This window comes from Salvelinus sp. IW2-2015, linkage group LG1 (assembly GCF_002910315.2).
Source record: "Salvelinus sp. IW2-2015 linkage group LG1, ASM291031v2, whole genome shotgun sequence".
In the NCBI taxonomy this organism is placed as follows: Eukaryota; Metazoa; Chordata; class Actinopteri; order Salmoniformes; family Salmonidae; genus Salvelinus; species Salvelinus sp. IW2-2015.
Window position 1 is genome coordinate 24,965,464 of NC_036838.1, and position 8,006 is coordinate 24,973,469.

Sequence of the window (8,006 nt, forward strand, 5' to 3'; positions counted from 1 at the left end):
GCCCCAGGTTAATGAGTTAATAATTGCTTGATTCAGTTAATCACGTAATTAGAAACTTGTAATCATTCGATGAGCAACAGTCGCCACATTAACTAATACAACGTCACGACAGCGCCGACAGAGATAAAGACCTCTCTGGGAAGAGGAAGGGCAGGGGTGTATGCCTCATGATTAACGACTCATGGTGTAATCATAACAACATACAGGAACTCAAGTCCTTCTGCTCACCAGTCCTAGCATTCCTCACAATCAAATGCCGGCCATATTACCTTCCAAGAGAATTCTGGTCAGTTACCGTCACAGCTGTGTACATTCCCCGTCAAGCAGACACCAAGGTGGCCCTAAAGGAACTTCACTTGACTCTATGTAAACTGGAAACCATATATCCTGAGGCTGCATTTATTGTAGATGGGGATTTTAACAAAGCAAATTTGAGAACAAGGCTACCTAAAATCTATCAGCATGTTGATTGCACTACACGCAGGAGTAATATACTCAACCACTGCTACTCTAACTTCCGCGATGCATACAAAGCCTTCCCCTGCCCTCCCTTTGGCAAATCCGACCATGACTCCATCTTGCTCCTACCATCTTATAGGCAGAAACTCAAACAGGATGTACCAGTAACTAGAACCATTCAACGCTGGTCTGACCAATCGGAATCCATGCTTCAAGATTGTTTTGATCACGCGGACTGGGATATGTTCCGGTCAGCCTCAGAGAATTACATCGTCCCAGTGAGTGAATTTATAAGGAAGTGCATTGGAGATGTTGTACCCACTGTGACTATTAAATTAAACCTACCCTAACCAGAAACCGTGGATGGATGGCGGCATTCGCGCAAAACTGAAAGTGCGAACCACCACATTTAACCACGGAAAGAGGTCTGGGAATATGGCTGAATATAAACAGTGTAGTTATTCCCTCTGCAAGACAATCAAACAAGTGAAATGCCGGTACAGGGACAAATTAGTCGCAATTCAATGGCTCAGACACGAGACGTATGTGGCCTGGTCTACAGGAAATCACGGATGACAAAAAGAAAACCAGCCACGTCACGGACACCGACGTCAGGCTTCCAGACAAACTAAACACCTTCTTTGCGCTCTTTGAGGATAATACAGTGCCACCGTCGTGGCCCGCTAACAAGAACTGTGCCCCCCCCCTCCTTCTCCGTGGCCGACGTGAGTAAAACATTTAAACCTGGAGATTCAGATTAAAAAATCCTAGTCTTCAGACTAAGCTGTTTTGGCTCTGGGAGTGTATTGTCCACAGGCGAACATGTCATGGAAAGTCATAGAACATGAAAGTACAGAAAGACTGCCTACTGAACGAAGGTGAACATTAAAGTAACACCCAAACAGGGACTTGGACCCTGGACCCTCAGATTAAAAGTCTGATGCTCTWCCGACTGAGCTATCCGGGCTCTGGTTTTGCTTAATTCCATACACCTAACCTGCCYGGCAGAGGCACGTGCTGACGAGGGGGCATTGTCAGATGGTACATTTCCCCAGAGAAACAGGCCTCCATTCCAATTGATACAGTCTACGAAKTCTGAACTAGCCATCCCCTCCAAAAATACAAATTGTACAAGACCTCGTGGTGCAACGGTAGCGCGTCTGACTCCAGATCAGAAGGTTATGTGTTCAAATCACATCGTGGTCAGGGTGTTTATGTGTGCAATCTCTGCCTTCTTTACACAGCGAAGTCAAAGAATAAGCACAAGTACCAATGTGGCTTTACAGTACAAATCTCGCACGAAAAAGATCAAACCAATGCTGCTTTAGATGACATTTGTCTCTCACAAAAGCCTGGCACACTGCAAATTCCTAAATCAGATGATGCTGTGTGATTGACAACTTATAATCAGTCTTTGAACAGAGAGTTTAAACCAGYAGGTTCAGATTAAAAATCCTAAAGTCTTCAGACTAAGCTGTTTTGGCTCTGGGATTGTCCACAGGTGAACAGGGACTTGAACCCTGGACCCTCAGATTAAATGCGTTAACCCTCGCAAGGCTGCTGGCCCAGATGACATCCCTAGCCGCGTCCTCAGAGCATGCGCAGACTAGCTGGCTGGTGTGTTTACGGACATATTCAATCACTCCCTTTCCCAATCTGCTGTCCCCACATGCTTAAAGATGGCCACCATTGTTCCTGTACCCATGAAGGCAYAGGTAACTGAACTAAACCACCCAGTAGCACTCACTTCTGTCATCATGAAGTGCTTTGAGAGACTAGTGAAGGATCATATCACCTCCACCTTACCGGCCATCCTAGACCCACTTCAGTTTGCATTCCACCCTAACAGGTCCACAGACGACGCAATCGCCATCACACTGCCCTATCCCATCTGGACAAGAGGAATACCTATGTAAGAATACTGTTCATTGACTACAGCTCAGCATTCAACACCATATTACCCTCCAAGCTCATCATCAAGCTGGCGCCCTGTGCAATTGGGTGCTGGACTTTCTGATGGGCCGCCCCCAGGTGATGAAGGTTAGGAAACAACATCTCCACCTCACTGACCCTCAACACTGGGGCCCCACTAGGGTGCATGCTCAGCCCCCTCCTGTACTCCCTGTTCACCCACGACTGCTTGGCCATGCGCGCCTCCAACTCAATCATCAAGTTTGCAGACGACACAACCGTAGTGGGCTTGATTACCAACAACGACGAGACAGCCTACAGGGAGGAGGTGAGGGCACTCGGAGTGTGGTGTCTTGAAAACAACCTCTCACTCAACCTAAAAAAAACTAAAGAGATGATCGTGGACCTCAGGAAACAGCAGAGGGAGCACTCCCCTATCCKCATCGACGGGACAGCAGTGGAGAAAGTGGAACATTTTAAATTCCTCGGTGTACACATCAACGACAAACTGAAATGGTCCACCCACGCAGACAGTGTCGTGAAGAAGGCGCAACAGCCTCAGGAGGCTGAAGAAATGTGGCTACTTTTATAGCCTCGCTACTGTATATAGCCTCGCTACTGTATATAGCCTCGCTACTGTTATTTTTCACTGTCTTTTTACTGTTGTTTTTATTTCTTTACTTACCTATTGTTCACCTCATACCTTTTTTGCACTGTTGGTTAGAGCCTGTAAGTAAGCATTTCACTGTAAGGTCTACACCTGTTGTATTCGGCGCACGTGACAAATACACTTTGATTTGATTTGAAGTTAGCTAAAAATACTGGTAGCCTACCCAGACTACATATTGTGTGTAGGCTACCATTGGAACTATTTGATTAATAGATGTTGTATACTGTGTCTGATCATCACACTGAACCTTGAAGAAAGGCATTCTTGGCATTTTATTCTGATCTCTCTCTTTATAAATCCTAATGTTTCTTCTTTAATGTTGTGTTCTTCCTCCCCTTTCTCCTCCTCCACCCAACCTCTGCCCAACAAACTCAACTGGCCAAGCAGAGTATATGGTCACCTGTGAAACATTTATTTTTTAAAACAATTTGTTTGCGCACTGTAGGTGGTTGCTAAGTTACATGATGACTTTCACGTATCTATAATTTAACATTTACCCACACTTTAAAGGCATATCTGTTTTATCGTTCCAGGGTGTGTATCAATGTGTTTGCGCAAGCGTAGGTGGGATGTGGTGTGGGAGGGTAAGTGCACTGATGCTTGTCACAGTGTGTCGTATATCCATACAACATTGAAACAGATAAAACTGCTTGTTGCCTGTGTGGTTGAGGATATAGTATAGAGATAGGAAGACAAAGGAGAAGTACACTGGTGTCTAATACGTCTTGTATAAGTCACTGCTAGTTCTATTCATGTCCTCTTGATTACAGAAGATCTGTAATAAGGCTAAGCAGGTATTTGTGTCTAGCGCAGCCACAATGGTTAAATCTGACCAGACTAAGAGTTGCTCTCAGACCTGTTGATGCTAACTCAATGACACAAGATAAGTCAATATGATCTGTTCTGAGATGCAAATCAATGAGATCTAGGAGATTAACTGACCCTCAAAGACTTCAGGTCACAGAGAGGGTGACTAAAACTCACCAGCTATTCTCAGCCTATACCATGCCTTACCATGAGCTCAACTCTTTCTCTCACACACACACACACACACACACACACACCACACACACACACACACACACACACACACACCACACACACACACACCACACACACACACCACACACACACACCACACACACACACACACACACACACACAACACACACACACACACACACACTTTCAATTATTTTTCACTCTCTCCCCTGCCCTCCTCTCCTTGGTCAAACCACTTCCCCTCTCTCTCCTCCCCCTCTCTCCTTCACTCCATTTCCGGTCTACCCCTCTTTCCCTCCTCCATATTTCTTTCGTTTTCTCTCTTTGTCACTCTCCTCCTAGTTTGACACTTCTGTAACCTCTCTCTCAGGCACTGCTCATGACTCACCTGATGAATAAATTATGTGTGAAAAAGCATTGCTCTCTCTTCCCCTCCTCCTAAAACACACACATACACACACTCAAACACACCCATGTGTGGGTAGGGGGATGTGGGGGGTGTTTGAAGCCTAAACATCAGTGACTAATTGGAACATAAAACGGTGGTGTGAGAAAGCGGAGGAGGGAGAGAAAGACGAGGCGGGCTGTAAACAATCACCACACAAATCTTTCTGTGTAGCCTTAAGGAATATAAACTCCAGCCCTCTACCACTGCCTGCTCTCTCTATGTTCATTTTCTCTCCCTCTCTTTCCTTCTTCCTCTTTCCAACTTCCCCTCCTCACACTCTCTGCCCTCTCTCCCCCATGTGTCACTCTCTTCTACGCTCCCTTCTGTCACAGCTCTCTCTTTTCTCTCCTTTAGTTCCATATCGCCAGCACTATTCCCCTCTCTCTTCAACCCTGACTCATGTTTCTCAATCTCATTCCCTCGTTCTGCTTCCCCTCCCTCTCTATCACAGTCCTCTCTCCTCCTTTAATCCCTCCCTCTCTCCCCATATGTCTCTCTCTGTATGAAGGTGACCTTGTTGTCTCTGCTCGTCCATCGATTTCTGCACTCCTCATCCATCAATCGCTGCACTCTGAGGACCCGGGGACTCCCTCCCACTCATTTCCGGGAGAGAGATGGAGGGAAAGATGGAGGGATGGAGGGAAGAAAGGGTGAATATGCAAGGGAGCATACAGCAGTGCATAGGTGCATAAGGTGTGGTAGTGTACTCAGTCCTGCATGTGTGTGTGCTGTGTGCACACGTGTGTGTGTGTGTGTGGAGATGTATCCAGAGGTACAAAAAGTTGTACCCAATCCGAAATGGACCTGAGGCTTTCCCACCTGGACTCAATATGCATAAATGCGTATAGAGACCCGTTACAAACGGACCCGAGGACATATAGATGCGTTCTGTATAGACTTGGTTGGATCCAGACCCGGTTCGATCCGATCCAAGTGAGGGAAGCAGCAGAAAAGTCATTTTTCAAGCTACTTTATTAACCAGAGTTGATACAGCGCCAGAGGTAGAGAGAGGGGCCACTCTAGTGGGCGGGGAGGGGGCATACTGTGATCTAGACATACAGGGAGGAGGGAGGGAGGGAGAGACAGCAACCAACCAAGCCGACTCGCGCTATAGTACACTAATAGCTGCCACAGCTAGGTTATTTATCATCAAACCAGGAAGAGCTAGTTAAGCTAGCTAAGGTTAGCTAGTTGGCTCATTTAGGCTTCAGTGCATGTGCTTTCTCATCCTACAGTTACAAATAACAACAAATCCATTCAGAATAGCAGCCTACCTGTTGGCTTTGGTATAAGGGCACAGGGCGAGACCCAGATGCAGATGGTTCGAGTCTCTGATATGTATTATAATCCAAGGGGCAGGCAAGAGAATAGTCGTGGACAGGAAAAAGATCATAAACCAGGTAAGAGTCCAGGAGGTACAGTGGCAGGCAGGCTCGAGGTCAGGGCAGGCAGTATGGTCAGGCAGGTGGGTTCAGAGTCAAGGCAGGCAAGGGTAAAAAAACAGGAGGACTAGCAAAACAGAGACAAGGAAAAACAGGAGCGCGGAAAAACACGCTGGTTGACTTGACAAAACAAACTGGCAACAGACAAACAGGGAACACAGGGGAAAACAGGTGACACCTGGAGATGGGCGGAGACAATCACAAAGACAGGTGGAACAGATCAGGGCTTGACACTTGGTCGTTGTAGCTACTCCTTTTCCTTGTAATTATAATTCCATCTTTTATTGATTAGATACTGTATCTCCTAACTTTATCTCCTAACTGTAGCCAATTMCCGCTTTGATTACTTATGATTGGCCAACAACAACAATCTACACGCGTCAAGCGTGCAAATGCAACAGCAGCAGCATAAATGATAAAATGTCTCTCTCTACTGTACGGGCCCTTTCGGACAAGTCAGTTAAAATTACACATACCTGAGAGCTGTGACAATCATATCAGATATGACGCAGACCCGTGATATTATTTCACATTATGGATCCAGACCCGCTTGGATCCCCAATTGGGTCTCGGGTATTCAGGTACAGGTGGATCCGTGAAGACCTCTAATCCATACTGCTTTCTGTGCTCCAGCTTGCACAGAGCCATCATATAATTGAGTCGAGCCTCCCTCTGAAAATTACAATGCCAAGCTAGCCCCTACCCTCCCACACATACAGTATACACACATATTGAGAAGGTTTTGGGTGAAATACTTTCCATCTCTTCCAGAGGAAGGTTAGCATTAGCATCGTCACTAACGGCTACACGAAGTGCAGACATACGCGGGCAACGTTCACACGCACACAGACACATGGTCATTCCTGTGTCATTCCTGTGCCGTTTCAGAAAGTTGCAGGAAAGTACAAATCAGTGATGCATTGTGTTTCATATCTTCGGAATAACTTGGGCAAATTACTACATTTTCTAATACATTTGATACATTTAGTTGATTTCCTGCTAAGTTCAAAACTGTTGAACGTCAATTCATGTTGTTTAATTCCAGTTTAAAGTCTGGATTCTGTGATTCTGTCCGCATTCTCCCCAATGGCCCTATATGCCATTATTGTACTTGGCCCCACTTTGAAGGGAACAGGCATGGGCCCTTTATGAGTCAGTGTATTACTTCTTTCACATAGGATTCATGGTATGTTGCCTGTAAAAAAAAATGTTTTAAAAAGCTGCCAATGTTTTAAAGAACCCAATTCATACGGTCCCATTTTGACCACATTCTTACCGGGATAAGCCTTTTAAACCTCCAGTGCACATGCCGGCACGTTTAGGAGTGTGAGTAGGTGTGGGCCGATCTGGCTGWGCGTTTATTTGTAATCTGGCTGAGCATTTATCTGGCTGAGCGTTTATTTGTAATCTGGCTGAGCATTTATCTGGCTGAGCGTTTATTTTTTGGTTTTGTTAATTAAACAGACAAGACACACTTACCCCGATCACAGTCAACATACAAATATTTTATACTAATAATATAATGGAAAATAACAGAATCAAATAAAAAACAATTCCCACACAACTTGTGTCACATTAAAGTGTGGAACCGCTGTCATATAACAAAAGCGTTGTATTTTAAAACATTTAGCAGATGCTCTTATCCAGAGCGACTTACAGGAGCATCTAGGGTTAAGTGCTCTGCTCAAGGGCACATCGACAACAACAAAATCACAGTGTCAGCTCAGGGATTTGAACCACCAACTTCCAATGACTGGCCTAATTCTCTAACCACTAGGCTACCTACCACCCAAGCAGATGTTATTTTGATCCACGTTTCATCTCTTTCCTACCCTTAGGCCACTTCCGCTTTGTTAGGGAGCAGGCGTAGGGTCTCGCGTTGAGAGTATCTTCATCACGCTACCGTTAGAAAATAATAGCAGTCTCGTGTTCATATTTCACAACCCGTCGCAGGCTTTTACAGTTGCCTATACGTGATCAAGCAAAAATAATAGACCTACAAATGATTTAGGCTACATTATTGCATGCTAAATGTTTCTGAACAGTGATAGATGAGAAAACAAATAGATGAGCT

The 8,006-nt window shown here is 45.3% G+C and overlaps 2 non-coding genes across 2 annotated transcripts; one reads left to right on the forward strand and one right to left on the reverse strand.

Moving 5' to 3' along the window:
• Positions 1–1,353: 1,353 nt before the first annotated feature.
• On the reverse strand, positions 1,354–1,426 carry trnak-uuu (transfer RNA lysine (anticodon UUU)). Its single transcript has one exon. It is a non-coding gene; the product is annotated as a tRNA-Lys (tRNA).
• A 167-nt stretch (positions 1,427–1,593) lies between these two features.
• Positions 1,594–1,665, forward strand: trnaw-cca (transfer RNA tryptophan (anticodon CCA)). The gene has a single exon. It is a non-coding gene; the product is annotated as a tRNA-Trp (tRNA).
• The last annotated feature ends 6,341 nt before the right edge of the window (positions 1,666–8,006 follow it).